A 15,746-nucleotide genomic window follows, 5' to 3' on the forward strand; every position below is an offset into this window, starting at 1 on the left:
GCTGCAAGATACAGCGCTGTCAAGTGTCAGTGTAATCAGGGCGGCAGCGCTGGGAGCATGGCTCCCAGCGCTGCACTCTACATCTGTAAGGGATGTGGTTTACGTGCAGCGCTGGGAGAGAGCTCTCTCCCAGTGCTGCCACTCTCACTACACTCACACTAGTGTAGATTTATTTGGTTATAAGCTTTCATGGGTAAAAAACCCACTTCTTCAGATACTTTCTGGATACAGACTATCAGAGGGGTAGCCGTGTTAGTCTGGATCTGTAAAAGCAGCAGAGAATCCTGTGGCACCTTATAGACTAACAGACGTTTTGGAGCGTGAGCTTTCGTGAATTCACCCACGAAAGCTCACGCTCCAAAACGTCTGTTAGTCTATAAGGTGCCACAGGATTCTCTGCTGTATCCAGAAAAACAACGATCCAACAGGGCTGCCCCTCTGATACTTTATTTTCATCATTTTGCTATCTACTGCATTTGTGTTCATCTTGTTTGTTTTTTAAAGATCATGCCTGTTGTATTTGTATATAATCTCACCAGGCATAGTAAGGGATGCTCTCCCAGGCATAGTGATGCTCTGCATTGCCCCCTACTTAGCGCTCTGCACAGAGCCCACGATGCACGCCTCTGTAATAGATTGGGCCTCCACTATTCTATCCTCAGTGCCAGCAACCCCATATTCTCTTAGCTATTTCCAGTGCAACCTTCCCAGAGGAGTTGTTATGATAACACATTGTAATGTTTGTCAGGCTTAAATATGATTTAAGATAGTAGGAAGCTATTTTTTTTAAGAGTGTTCCCGTGATGTTTGGATATCCGAACGTTGTTTAGGCTCATTAGTTTGAGATCTGCAGATCTCGAGATAAAAAGACAGGTGGTTTTCAGCGTTTGGCTCAGTAGCATGCACCGGAGTATAATTCAGTATTACTTGATCGTTGCCTTTAATCGATAGACACTCCGTGGGCAGTCCAGTGCGACCTGGGCATTGGTGACTGACGACAGGAAAGGCAATTGGGGCATGAGTTCAGTGCATGGTACAGTGGAGAAAAATTCTTGGCAAGAACATTCAAAATACTACCCCTGTGGAATAGTGAAATGACTGGTGCTCGTTTTTTGTTAAGCCAATGTCTTTTCGCATCTTGTTGGCAAAGAAATGGGTGCGGCTTCTGTACCTAAATAAGTGCTGTCCCGTGACCCTATGTTACAAAAGAGAAAAGTTGTGGGATTGCCGTCAAGGATGGGGCGGGCTTTTATGACCTTCCTGAACTGACTCCTGGCCCACTGGGTGATCATGACCCCCAGGTTGATAAGCCATAAGTTAGTATAGAAAGTAGAATTCAGCGCAGGAGCAGACGCGAGCAGATTGCGGTGTGTGATTACTGGCTTATAAAAATATTTTAGCCAGCTGTGGCTTAGCTGATTTGAAAAGCGCAGGGCGGACGGCAGGTGGCGCTATTCCTTTTGACGTCAACAGTAGAAGAAGGAAAAAAGCAAGCCACGTTTGCAATTCTCCGATAGCTTGCCGTGATCGTATAGTGGTTAGTACTCTGCGTTGTGGCCGCAGCAACCTCGGTTCGAATCCGAGTCACGGCAGGAAGGGAAATGTGTTTTTTTAAAATATTGGTGAAACCCAGTAATACATGAACAAGCAATTAGAAATCCTGTAACTTTTATAAGGCTGACTTGTAAATTTTATCTATAGCCACAAGGTACGTTTTAGTTCAATAAGCCTCTTGCAAGTGTGTGGGCTGTTGAGTTTTTGTTGTGGTTTTTTTTTTTTTTTTTTAAACATGTGTTTATGGATAATGTGATGCACATTATGGCGTAGTGAGCATGTAATTTTTAGTAATTACAGCTACTTTAGGTCTGGACTGAACAAGCTCATGAAGTCTACTTATTTTTGATCTTTGGCAGGAGTGTATAATAATAAAGCAACAACTCTGAATTACTTGAAAATATGACAGCAATAGATGTGAAAAACTTGCTTAATCAAGCATGAATTGTTGTTACCAGGAGGTTTTTCCTGAGTGACAGACAAAATTAACTGTCCTTCATCAGTGATTCCAGGAAACCCTTTGTCTCTGTGATAAGCAGTGAGTGTAATTTTACTTTCTTCATCATTGTCTCATACAAGAACACTGGTTCTTCGAAAGAAGACCTCTAAAAGGGGCATTTGGATCTTATAAATTACACTATAGCAAATAACAGTAATTCAAGTAATAAATCATATACATACCATATAACTAAATGAATGACGGCTTATTGCTAAGGAGTTAGAACATTTAGATGCCATTTTATGGAATCTCTGGTTACTGTTTTTTAAGTGTATCAGAAGTAAGACTAAGAGCAAGTACTTTTATGATTACTTGTTTGTATTTGGTTTACTATCTGTCTTCTACCTGTGGATATATACTGGAGAGACAGGGGGCTTGACAGACACACATTTTGAGTGAGTTCTATGATCCTGTGTTTTCCAAAGCCCCACATGAAATACAGGCTTCCTGAAATTTTTCAGTAAAAACTTTCAGAGAGTTTATATGCTGTGCCCTTTTTAGTTGCAAGCTGTTCTGGGAAGTAAGTTTCCTGAAATTGTGAGCAGCACTCTGAAAAATAATGTGAAATAAAGATGAGTTCTGTGCTTGAACAATGTTATTTACATGTGTCAAGTCTCAGTGCACTTTAATCAGAGTCTTCTCCCACTCCTGTTGTTGCTTGTGATGTCATCTGGGAAATAAAGTGGAGTCATGGGTTCTGAAGTCCGCCACAAATCCTTTGTCAATATTATAAAAACAATTATGTATGTGAATTCCTTATTTCCCTGTCGCTTTCAATGATATGGAGAGAAGGTCACATGAGTCTTGCATTTTGTGAGTGCTTCTGTACACATGAAGTTGTTTCTGATTAACTCCATGTGTGGACGCTCTTAATCCAGAATAAGAGTGTCCACAAATGGAGCTAATCAGAAACAATTCCATGCATAGACAAGCCCTTAAAGCATAAAGTTAACTATGGCCTTGATTCAAGACAGTGCTTAAGTCTCATTGATCTAAATGGGACATAAGTAGAGTATGTGTTAAATGATAATAATATCTATCACTTATATAGTGCTTTACAAAGGAAGTAGTATCATTATCCAGTTGGAAAACTGAAGTTCAGAGAGGTGAAGTGGTTTGCCCATGTCACCCAGCTGGCTAGTTTCCTGAGTCCTATTCCAGCGCTCTAGCCTCTAGGCCACACTGATACATTCCTGAACTAAAGTCTATAACAGTTATCGGAGATCACCCTTTCTCCTATGCTACTGTGTGGTGATTGTTGTAGTAAATATAATTTTTATGGACACCCTGTTGTGAATGCCTCTGCATATTAAATATAAATTTAAAGTACATTTACTGAACAAATTCCCTTAATTGACTGAATTCCATAAGTGAAGTAATACTGCAGTCTACCTCAATAAAGCACTTCTACCCTTCAGAGACATACATATTTCACCTTTCTCACGCCTCTATTTCTCACTGAGAGCGCTTTGGCATGTCACTTCTGTGCCTCAGTTTCCCTCTCTGTAAAATGCCCTCCCATTCTTGTACAGGCCTTCCAGATGGAAAGCACTATGTAACTGCTAAATAGTCTTCTTAAATGTATGAGTTACAAAAAGAGAATACATTGTGTGCTGTCTGCTATATTATTCTGGCAGTCCTCTATGGTAATTCTCTGCTGGAGCATGATCACATAAGGGCTGTAGCTAGCTCTCAAAAGTTAGAGATGCCTAAATGCTGCTCTAACTTATGTTGGAGCTGTAGTTGTGGCAACTTGAGAATTAGGCAGCCATAACTGGCTCTGTTATGGGCCCATGCTGCACTTAGAGCTGGCTCTATAAATATAAAATGGATTACCCAGAAGAAACATTACAACAACTAAAACTAATGAATTCTCAAGAGAACTTCTGTGAGGAGGACAATGATGTATGAAGGGAAGTGGCAGAAGAAAAACAAGGTGGACTGGTTAATGGGCCCACTGACCCTTTTACCTTCCTAAGATTTTTCTTATGTAAATACAGGGAGATCCTGTTCTTCTGCAAAAACATAAGCTGAGTCTCATTCTTTTCACAATATCTCTTACAAAGGTACTTGTGTGTGTTTCAGTAATTAATGAAAAAAATCTGTTCTCTGTGTTCCAAAGCAAAAGAGAGGATTTAGCCCAGTTGATTTACATGTAGAAATTAGTGTAGGTGAAAATATTCTAAATGCACAGTATAACACAATGGAGATTTGTGCAGATCCTCATTTAACAAAATATTAGTAGCAAACTGTTGCTTTTATCAGCATTCAAACATCATTGTCTCAGTGATTTGCTGACTGCAAATTCTCAACCCAACAATGCTACTTGCTTTAAAGTCACTTTCCCTAAAAATCCTTCTTTGAACTCTCTATTGCTGTGAGATCTACAAAAAAGTTGACAAGTTAGGCAGCTGGTATGCCAAAACCACTGCCTATCATACTGACCAACCTTGTCTCACTGTTTCCCTTGGTCCATATTCTCCTGTTGTCTCTTGGGAGGCAGAGGCTGTCTTTTTGTTCTATGTTTGTATAGCATGTTGCACAATTAGGTCCTGGTCCATGACCTGAGTTACCAGGACTACCACAATACTACTAATAAATAAATAAATTTAATGATAACCTGAGAATCTCAGCTTTTTAAAACAAGTATATTTCTCTTCCTCCTGGTTGCAGAGAAAAGCTTGAAAGTGTGAGCTCTAAATGCTCTTAACACCACCAGGCAAATAAAAAGAACTTCACATTTGTTATTTTTTTAAAATCTTATGAATTGTGGGGGGGTTTTGTTAACCACTGCCATAGTTTTTTGGGGCTTGATTCATGATTTTTGAATGTGTGCAGTTGGCAATACTGGGCAATATCATAATGGGGGTGGGTGTTCAAACAAAATGTCTACATTTTTGTTGTTGTGTAATATCAATCCCCCTTCTTTCCATGAAAGGATAGCTGAGGCTAGTTTTAAAAACTAGACTTCCAATCCAAACCCTATTTCAAATGTGTTTTAGAGACTGTCTCAGGAAAAAGAAATGTACACTAGCTACTTAAAACAAAAGCTTCCAGTTCTGAAAACCAGAAACAACACCCTCACCACCACCACACACACACATTCTGTTGAACCAGTAATTTGAAAATAGATTTTTTTTTTAAGTTCTACATTGTGGTATAGGAAATCTTTTTCTGTTTTTCTTATTATGCACAGTGGTGGGGAGAAATAAGAATTTTCTTGTGTTTCCATTGTTCAGAACTTAAATCTTTCCTCAATTTAGTACTGCCTGGGGGCACAGACAGTCACATGAATCATTGCAACCTATTCTCACTTGGTAGCAGTACTGTCACAGCTCTACTAGAGGACAGTCTATACCCTGCCAATCACACTAGCTTGCCGTGATCGTATAGTGGTTAGTACTCTGTGTTGTGGCCGCAGCAACCTCGGTTCGACTCCGAGTCACGGCAGGAGGAGGGTGATGTGGTGTGTGGGATTTTTGTTTTGTTTGTTAATATCTATTCCCTTTCCAAAGGCTTTCCTTTAACACAAGGCTAACTACATATGAATGCTTGGTCAGCAGCAATTCAGCCAGCCCAAAATAATTGCATCTAGTTATTCCCTAAAGCACAGCAAAATGTAAGGAAGAGGCAGTTGAACACAATTGCAATTAGCTCATTACCAGAGGAGGGAACTGAATCTCTTTGCACCATATTTGCCTTATCCCTTTCTTTTTGTCATTTTGAACAACTTCTATGTCCTGTAACCTTGGTGCAGTATTTAATTGACTCCATTCTGGAAGGGTTTTAACATACCTCTCTCTTTCCCGGTGAAGATATGATTTTCTTTCTGCAGTCTCTCTCTCTGGAAATTCCACCACCACAAAAGAAAATCCCAGAAGGACACAACAGGAAAAGCAGCAAAGGATGCCTGAAATTGTGTGATTCATTCCTTTAGCATAAGGAATGCCAGCACCTCCAAGAATGAGCCATTTATGAGGTCAATAACTGACAGCAATAAATGCAAAACACCAGGTCTGTGTGTGACACAGGCACATTTGGTTCTAAAATAAGTGATAGGCTGTGGGAAATAAAGTACAGTTTTAGTGGGGGGGCAGGGAGGTGTGGAGAGGAGGGTATTGACAGCTGGGGGAGAAAGAGAAAAATGATGCCCATTCTTCTTCCCTGCTGCCCTGCAGATTTGACTCCATTTTTGTGGGAGAGTGGAGGCAGGAGGACTGATCTGCTAGTATGTCCAGGGTTGGGCTCACTAGAAACCTAATGGGGAGGGGGAAGCAGAAAGTCATTAGGAAATGATCTTGGATAGTGCTAAAATAAAATGTTCTTTTTGAGGGGGCGGGGAAGAAAGGACCAATTGATGGAACAATTTAATTTCTTAATAATATCTAGGGTGTTTAAAACCTTCTTCTGTCTTTATTAACTTTAGGTTACAAAACCCATTCTAACTCTGTGATAAGATACAAAATAATAAATGAGTTAAAAAACAAAGGCACAGGCTCAATCACGAGCCATTTCGTTTTGTTAAAGGGATTTCTCCAAACCAAAGACACATAGGCCATGTCTACGCTAGGAACAATTTACCACTGGTATTTTACACCAGCAAAGTGCTCCTAGTGTGGCTGCAACTATCCCAGCAGAGCTGTGCTTTGTACAGCCCCTGCCCAAAGTGAAACAAGTTTTGCTGTTATAACTGCGTCTATGACACAGACTTCTGATGGCCCAGCTATGTTGGACAGGGATCACATCTCTTCATACCCCAACTGACATAGGTATGCCAACAGTAGTCTGTAGTGCAAAGATAGCTGCAGACAAACAAGGCAGAAAAGAAAGAAAGAAAGAAAGAGGCGAAGAATGCTCCTTTATGGGAAGACAGAAAGTAAATGGCTGTAAATTTTTGACAGCTCAGACTAGAGTCATGGCTTTTTTCCTAAACAAACAGAATCTCTGGTCCTTCTGAGGTCAGGAGAGCTTGATTGGAAAGCAAAATGCATGGCTTTCTGGTTCTTGGATGGAACAGAGTTCACCCCTCTCCAGGTGTCAGGTCCAGCAGAGATTGGATTCAGCAAGAAAAATGAGAAAACCAGTTCCAGGATAATCTTGGACACATTATTAAATGTGAGAAACGCCCTGGCCATGAAGTCCAGTAGGTAGTATTTAATCCCACTGAACCTGTAACTCTGAGCAAATAAAGAAATGGAAAGGACAGACACTGAATAAGTCAGAACAAAGCAGTCCATCACAAATTCATTTGGGGTTTTATAACTTTTGTCCATGGGGAAAAATCCACCCTATTTATAGCAATTGTTACAGAGGTCTTTTGTAATCACCTTTAATTCAAGTTTAGTTCTTACACAAGACCAATTTAAAGCAGTCTTAATATGTTTTTTTCTTTTTAAAAAAAGGCCAGTTTTCAAAAGAGAAGTTCACAGCATGCACTAGGTTTTTCTTAGCATCACTGCAGCTAAATAATTTAGGCATTTTCTCTACAATTCCATGGTAAGATGTTATTCATTTACTTTACAATTTAAAAAAAAATATATACAAAATTCCCCCTGCAGTTCTATCATAAATAGATGACTGAATCCATAATAGCTTTGTGACAGAAACAGAGCCCATGCACTTGTGACCCTGGGATGACTGATAGCAGCACTGCAGGATTCCAGGGGCAGTTGGGGTGGGGGGTCCCAAGAAGGGGTGGTTAGGGGACAAGGAGCCGGGGGAGGGGTTGGATGGGTCAGAGATTCTGAGGGGGGCAGTCAGGGGGCAGGAAGAGAGAGGGCGTGGATAGGGGGTGGGGGGCCAGGCTGTTTGGGGAGGCACTGCCTTCCCATCCTGGCCCCCCATACAGTTTTGCAACCCCAGTGTGGCCCTCAGGCCAAAAAGTTTGCCCACCCCTGGTCTAGATTCAGAAGTGTTTCCATTTCATAAACTTAATAATCATGGCATTTTGATTTGGAATTTAATTCAGTGGACCAATTTAAATTATCTTAACATTTGTATAAGATTTGTTGAAATTAAAATTAGAGATCTCATTGTCCCATCATCCTGCAAAGGTTAGAAACATCCATGCATGTTCATTAATGCTTTTATATTCATCCCAGTACTTTTTCATGAACGGACAATATTTTGTTTCTCTGCGTCGTCCCGAGCAGCCCTGCCTGGGAAATACAATAGTTCCAGGTATTTCCACAGAAGAACCTTCCTTCAAAGATTTCTCAGAATGTAGGTCACTCGAAAGGCTTCGAGAAAAGAACTTTTCTTGTTATGTGATAGCTCCCTAAATATTCATTAGCTGGCACAGGAAATAAATTCTCTGGATTGTATCCTCTTGCAGGATTCAGTATCAGAGAGTAGCAAATATTTTGTTATGGATCAGTCTATTATCCCAGTATAATCATACTACTAGGTCTGCTTTTCCCATTCCCAAAGTGGCTCATGCTTCTCCTGGAGCTCCGATGCATGGAGCACCCCACCCTCATTGGGTCCTGGCTCCTCTGTATCCTGCCCCTCTATCATCACCTAGTTCTCTTGGTTCCTGGATACTAAACCATCTGCCTCATCACTAATAATAAATACTGTCTGATCCACTAAAGCATAATAATGTTTTGAACAAAGGAAATGCTACTGGAAGCAGAACCCATGCCCCGAGCATTCCCTGTTCTGTAACTCTCAGCAGTGTAACATTCAGCACTGCTGGTCTTAATAGATATCTTGTCTCTCTAGGAAACCCTATTGCACAGTGGGGTCTGTTGTTCTAACACAGGGGTCGGCAAATGTTTTGGGGCAAGGGCCACATCTGGGTGGGGAAATTGTATGCAGGGCCGAGGGAGTAGGGGTGTGAGGGGGTGCAGTGTGCAGGAAGAGACTTAGAGCAAAGGATTGGGGCAGAGGAGGAGTGCAGGGTGTATGATGGTGCTCAGGGAAGGGGGTTGGGGTGCAGGAGGAGTGCGGGATGCAGGCAGGGGGCTCAGGGGAGGGAGCTGGGGGGGGTTGAGCTCTGGGGTGACAGTGGCGTGCACTGGGGTCAAGGCAGGGTCCCTGCATGCCTGCCCTGTCCCTGTCCCTGTCCCTGCGCAGCTCCAGGAAGTGCTGCGGCCCCTCGGGGGTGGGGGCGAAGGGTTCTGTGTGTGCTGTCCTTGGTGCATCACAACGTACCTCCCCCCCAAAGCTCCGATTGGCCACAGTTCCCTGTTCCAGCCAATGGGAGCTGCGGGGGTGGTGCCTGGATGCAAGGGCCCGGGGGGCCACAGGGACGTTGGGTCGGCTACCGCTGAGAGCGGCGCGGGGCCCACAGTGCCACGGGGGGCAATCCCACAGGCTGGATCCAAAGCCCTGAGGGACTAGATCCGGCCCGCAGGCTGTAGTTTGCCCATCCTTGCACTAGAGAGTTTACATAAAAGAGAGGAAGGGCTAGAGAGAAAGCAAGAGAATATATGCAGGAAGGCAATGCATTTCTGTTATGAAACCTAAAACTACACAAAATCTTGCCGCCTTCTGGGTTTTGTTAAGAAACTCGGAACTTATCCCAGATTCATCAAACGATTTACAATATTCTAGGTATCCAGGCCCATTTCTGGGTTTGCACTGAAATCATGCAGAATTCATGATGAAGAAGTGAAGCAAGGTGAAACACGGTAGTATGTCATTTATTTTCAAACCTGAAACAAAGCTAAACTGGGAGGGGTGAAAACCACAAGGATAAAATATATCATCACATAAGATTGTGTAGCATCCCTCCCCCTGCTTTCCATTTCATACAACTCATTACATATGGGAAACCAGACACTTCACTTTAACTAGCGAACAATACAGTTTTTAAACACTAGAGAGAGATTATGGGAAATACCATACAACTGTAACATCATGCTCCAATTATTCTTTTCTAAATGCAAAATCAGGCATTAGGAACATCTCTCTCTGTCATTCTTCTTTAGCTAAAGTTCCACCAATTATCTTCTTATACTGCAATAATGCTCAATAAACTTGGAGCTGAACTTTCAGATGTAAAACCATCCAAATTGTCCAAAATAAATTGCTAACATGCTTTACTATGGAACAATGAGCTCTTTAAACTTTTAAGAATGTTCTCTACAGTAGAAGAACTCCTTTCAAAGATTCTTCTCGACATGGGCCCCTTGAAAGGTTTTCAGAAGGGGCCTATAAAATATTTAATACAGGTTGCAGTCCCGTAAAGAGAATGAAAAACAGAAATCATTTGATTTGATGACTGCAGATTCAAAACAGTCACTGCTTTCTTCACAATTCAATCCCTGATCTGAATGTCAGACACATTAGAAGTCACTCTCCTAGATTTGTGACATGGAAGAAGGGAGCAAAGATAGATACCAGCATTAATTAATTAAGCTGATATCTTTTCCAGTTGTTCTATTTAGTGGTCCCTGTTCAACAGTTGTTTTTCCCATACCTGAAAAACACTTAGCTATAAGTCTTATTTGAAATTTTGCTTTTTTTTTTTTTTTAAGTTTTTTTTTTTTAATTTTTCTTTAAAGTAAGCTGTTTTTCATGGCCAATCACCATAGTATCTGGGCACATTCATTTTGTTTCAGGGCCAAACATATACTAGCCACCTTAGAGATGCAGACAAAGATGGGCCTCTGTTTCAATGATTCTACAACAAAACATGTCATTCAATGTAGATACTTGCAAATAGAGGGGCTGGAGAGTAAGAGTAACTTACTCATTTATTATAATCAGTTTGCTGCTTGTATGCGGAGAATGCCATGGAAGTGAGGCTTTTTGCTGAAGTGAAGATTTATATTAGTTCCTAGAATACAGGTATAAAAATTAAAAAATAAAATTCAGACTTCAGGACCAAAAGGATACAGTATGGTTAATTTAAAGTTAGATCCTTTTTCATATCTCTAACTTATTATTTTTTTATTAATAATGCAGTGTGCAAATGCATGCAAGTGTAGTTAGAACATATTAGCTAAAATTTTTGAGCCACAAAATCTGTTTTATATCAATATATCATATTTCCCAGAACAGTTAATGGGTGCTGCTCACAGTCAGTCAAGGTTTAAAACTAGCTCAAGGGCTGTATCACTGCATAGTCACCTAACTGTTCTGTACCTCAGGGTATGTCTACACTACGAGATTATTCCAATTTTACATAAACCGGTTTTGTAAAACAGATTGTATAAAGTCGAGTGCACGCGGCCACGCTAAGCACATTTATTCAGTGGTGTGCGTCCACGTACCGAGGCTAGCGTCAATTTTCCGCAGCGTTGCACTGTGGGTAGCTATCCCATAGTTCCTGCAGTCTCCCCCACCCATTGGAATTCTGGGTTGAGATCCCAATGCAAAAACAGTGTTGCGGGTGATTCTGGGTAAATGTCATCACTCAATCCTTCTTCCGTGAAAGCAATTGACGACTATACCCTGAAACACCCGGGAAATGTTTTTGACCCTTCAGGCATTGGGGCTCAATCAAGAATGCAAATGCTTTTCGGGACTGTGGGATAGGGATCCTCATTACCCCCCTCCCTCCATGAGCGTCCATTGATTCTTTGGCTTTCCGTTACGCTTGTCACACAGCACTGTGCTGTGGACTGTATCATAGCTGGAGATTTTTTCAAAATGCTTTGGCATTTCATACTTTTGTGACGGAGCTCTTGATGGACAGATTGTTCCCCCATATAGCAATCAGATCCAGTGTCTCCCGTACGGTCCATGCTGGAGCCTTTTTGGATTTGGGACTGCATTGCCACCCGTGCTGATCAGAGCTCACGCTGGGCAAACAGGAAATGAAAATTCATCTTTATGTTTTTGTCTAAAAATAGAGTCAGTCCTTGCCTAGAATATGGGCGCAAGCTTGTACTAGAGAACCAGAGAGCACAGCCGCTCCGTGAGGTCAGAAGCCCCAGAGACTCCCGTCAAAAGCAAATCGATGACTGCTGGCATGCTATTCTAGGTGAGGGTGCCCCTGAAACAACCCCACTCTCCGCTGCGTCTCCCTCATCCCCCAACCTCTGGAGCTTCCCAGGGCAGTTTATGTCCCCCCAATTTATATGAAGTAGTAATAAAATGCAGGAATAAGAAACAGTGACTTTTATAGCGAGATAAAATGAAGGGGAGAAAGCCTCGACTGCACGTATGTCTGATAAGTCCAGGACCAATTACAGAATCTTTTCTTTAGACATCGAAAGGGGGAGGCTTGATAGAGCTCAGGCCTCGCGAGTGCGCATGATGAGGTTACGGTTACCAGCTGTTTAGTTAGTACATGCATCTGCCACGGGAATGACCACGGGAGTCATTCCCATTTTAGCCCAGGTGCCCTTGGCTGACCTCACCTAAGAACTGCAGCGACCAGCCAGAGCACTCATGGGCTGATGATGATGATGGATAGTAGTCATATTTGTACTGTCTGCCACCCAGGAAGGGGATGCTTGTGGTTCAGTGCTGCAGCACCCTGTAAACTTACCCAGCAGCATGCGTGAGTAGACATAGGGTGACATTGAAAAAAAGGAGAGAAATGTTTTTTTTTTTCCCTTTTCATTTTGAGGGGGGGAAAGGGTGTAAATGACGACAATTATACCCTGAAACACCCGGGAAAATGTTTTTGACCCTTCATGCCGACGATTGGGGAGCCTCAATCAAGAATGCAAATGACTTTTCGGGGACTCTGTGGGAATAGCTGGAGTCCTCATTACCCTCTCCTCCCCTCCCATGAGCGGTGATCCAATTTTGATTTCTTTGGCTTTCCGTTACGCTTGTCTACACAGCACTGTCGTCTGTGGACTCTGGTATCATAGCCTGGAGATTTTTCAAAATGCTTTGGCATTTCATACTTTTGTGACGGAGCTCTGATATGGACAGATTTGTCTCACCCCTGCCATATAGCAATCAGATCCAGTGTCTCCCGTACGGTCCATATGCTGGAGCTCTTTTTGGATTTGGACTGCATTGCCACCCGTGGCTGATCAGAGCTCCACGCTGGGCAAACAGGAAATGAAATTTCAAAAGTTCACAGGGCTTTTCCTATCTACCTGGTCAGTACATCTGAGTTGAGATCACTTTCCAGAGCGGTCACAATGGTGCACTGTGGGATACCACCCGGAGGTCAATACTGTCGATGTGCGGCCACACTAGCCCTAATCCGACATGGCAATACCAATTTCAGCGCTACTCCCCTCATCGGGGAGGAGTACAGAAATCGGTTTAAAGAGCCCTTTATATTGATATAAAGGGCTTCGTTGTGTGGATGGGTGCAGGGTTAAATCGGTTTAATGCTGCCAAATTCGGTTTAAACGCGTAGTGTAGACCAGGCCTCAGTTCTCCTCGTGAAAACTGGTGATACTAACGCTTTGCTACCTCACAGGGTTGTGGTAAAATCCATAAATACTTTGGAGGTACTCCAGAGACTATGGAGAGGGGGAGCTATATAAGTAGCTGTATTTAGAACCCTGCGCAGATACCAATTGTATCCATGGAATCGCAGGGCCCTCCCAGGAACTGCAGCGGTGAAAGGAGCAGAAGGTGGGGCAACCACTCCTTGGAGCCAGTGCCCCATGCTGGCAAGATCTCTGGCGTGGCTGTACCACCCGCAGCTCTGCCCAATGTGGCAGGCACCAGGCTCACTGGCAGCTGTCTCTGGTCATATTCGAGTGGCGCACACATCCACAGAGAGCTGCTTCAAAGGGCTGGGGATAGGACTGGAGGTGGTACAGCAACACTGGAGGAGCTGCTGGCTTCTGGGAGAAGTGGCCCCATGTTCTGCTCCTTTCACTGCTGTAGTTCCCTGGAGAACCCTGTGGTTCCACAGGTACAGATTTATAACCACAGATATAAATTTGTATCCACGTGGGGCTCTAACTTTGTGGATGATTTCAGGGAGTAGCATGAGAGAAAGCACAAAAGTGCTTGTTTGAAAATTTCACAAGTGGGCAATAAAAGCTAGTGCCATTGGCAGAGCAGAGGCAATAATTTGATTACAGCAGCTGGGTTCTTAACACTAAATAACTCAAGACTCATGCTAAAATTGCAAGAGTTGGCAACACTAAGTAACTGCTGTTGGAAACCCAGCCTGCTACCTTTGTTACTTGTAAAGAAGGACTGTTGCAAAGTTTGAGAGATTACTTTTCAATGCACGATTGTTCACAGGACAGTTCTAAGTGTGGTCGTTATTAAAAAGAGACTATCAACTAGTGTCGGTTTTGTGCAGGAGGGGGCTGCTGAAAACTTACAAGTTTTAATATAAAATATTTTCATTATATTCAAAAAGAAATCAGTGAATATACTTTGGGGAATTAGGAGTGTTTAAAGTTAACATCCCCTAACAGAGCTGTGAACTCAAATAACACTGTGTTAGCGATTGCAGACCAACATGTAGAGGGTGATATGTTTAATGTTGTGCCACAGTGCATTGTTCTTTAGAGATCATAAAAACAGGAGGGCAGATAGTGGGGCTGACCTCAGCTGAATAGTGCTATTTGGAGTTAATTTCCCCCTTCACAATGACCAAGATCTTTTCTGTAGCTTAGTGATCCGCCCACCAACTCTAACCTGAGGTATTTCAGAATGCCAGTGGGCTTAATCAATAGACAGGCTGCAGTGTTTTGATTTTCTAATAGGTATGCTAAATACTTGTTCGTAGCTTTGCTTTTTGAGATGAGCATAAGTTACGTTATCCTAGTGTGCTCAATGAGGGCGTCACAGTGGGGCCATTTATCAGGAAAGTATAGTTGTGGTAAATCTGGAAGGCTGCAGTGACCATGTATCCTTAAGTAGACAGTATCAGAGGAGTAGCCGTGTTAGTCTGGATCTGTAAAAAGTGACATAGTCCTGTTGCACCTTATAGACTAACAGACGTATTGGAGCATAAACTTTTGTGGGTGAATACTCACTTCGTCAGACACGTGTGACAGGACTCTTAGTCACTTCTTAAGTAGACTGCACTTCCATCGAGCTAAGAGGCTGTTCTGGAATATTAAGATCAATGTGGGCAGAACGTCCTGGGTGCCGAACCCTAAGGAAGAGGATAACCTCATCCTGGTGTTTCTTTAGAGGTAACATGGGTTATTGGTATTTATGTACAAGTGCAGTTGTAGTTTGTGAAGCTTTACTGTGGATCTTGACTGTATTAAAGCTGTGACCTTTTCTTCAAAACCCACTGTGTGACTTCAGGCAATGCAATCCCAGCAGGAGTGTGTGTTTCACATAAACCCTATTTCCGATGGGAACATCTCAGTAACAAGACCAGCAGATGTCAGTCCTGATCCACTTTTTTCCCCTCTGTACTTACACATTTACAGACCAATGTTCAACGGCAACTTGACTATAATCCAGCCATTGTTGAGTACAGTTGATACTGGCAAATTTCAATGAATGACTGGGAGATCCATTACAGGTTACTGATGATTGTGAATTAGTGGGTAAGCAATGAAAACTGTGAGGATAATGCATCACAAAAAATGTACTTTGTTCTGTTATTTTGACACTTTTTCAATTTTGTTGAAGGATTTAGTTATTTGTTTCATTAAACCGGCGCTTGTCCAAGCTCGCAGCTCATGTTTAGTGTAAGTTAGAAGTACAAATTGCAAATACAGATGGATCCAATGTCGTTATTTATGAATCTACCCAACCAAAGAGGTTCCCTTACCTCTCAACCTGCTTGCTCAGACCATCAGAAAAAGTATGGGAAAATAAATATCCTTTCCAATGTGCTCTGATG

The 15,746-nt window shown here is 42.4% G+C and overlaps 2 non-coding genes across 2 annotated transcripts; both read left to right on the forward strand.

The window, feature by feature from the left end:
• The first annotated feature begins 1,520 nt into the window (after nucleotides 1-1,520).
• Nucleotides 1,521-1,592, forward strand: TRNAH-GUG (transfer RNA histidin (anticodon GUG)). The gene has a single exon. It is a non-coding gene; the product is annotated as a tRNA-His (tRNA).
• Nucleotides 1,593-5,431: 3,839 nt separating this feature from the next.
• TRNAH-GUG (transfer RNA histidin (anticodon GUG)) lies at nucleotides 5,432-5,503 on the forward strand. The gene has a single exon. It is a non-coding gene; the product is annotated as a tRNA-His (tRNA).
• The last annotated feature ends 10,243 nt before the right edge of the window (nucleotides 5,504-15,746 follow it).

Source organism: Chelonoidis abingdonii, chromosome 6 (genome assembly GCF_003597395.2).
Source record: "Chelonoidis abingdonii isolate Lonesome George chromosome 6, CheloAbing_2.0, whole genome shotgun sequence".
Lineage (NCBI taxonomy): Eukaryota > Metazoa > Chordata > Testudines > Testudinidae > Chelonoidis > Chelonoidis abingdonii.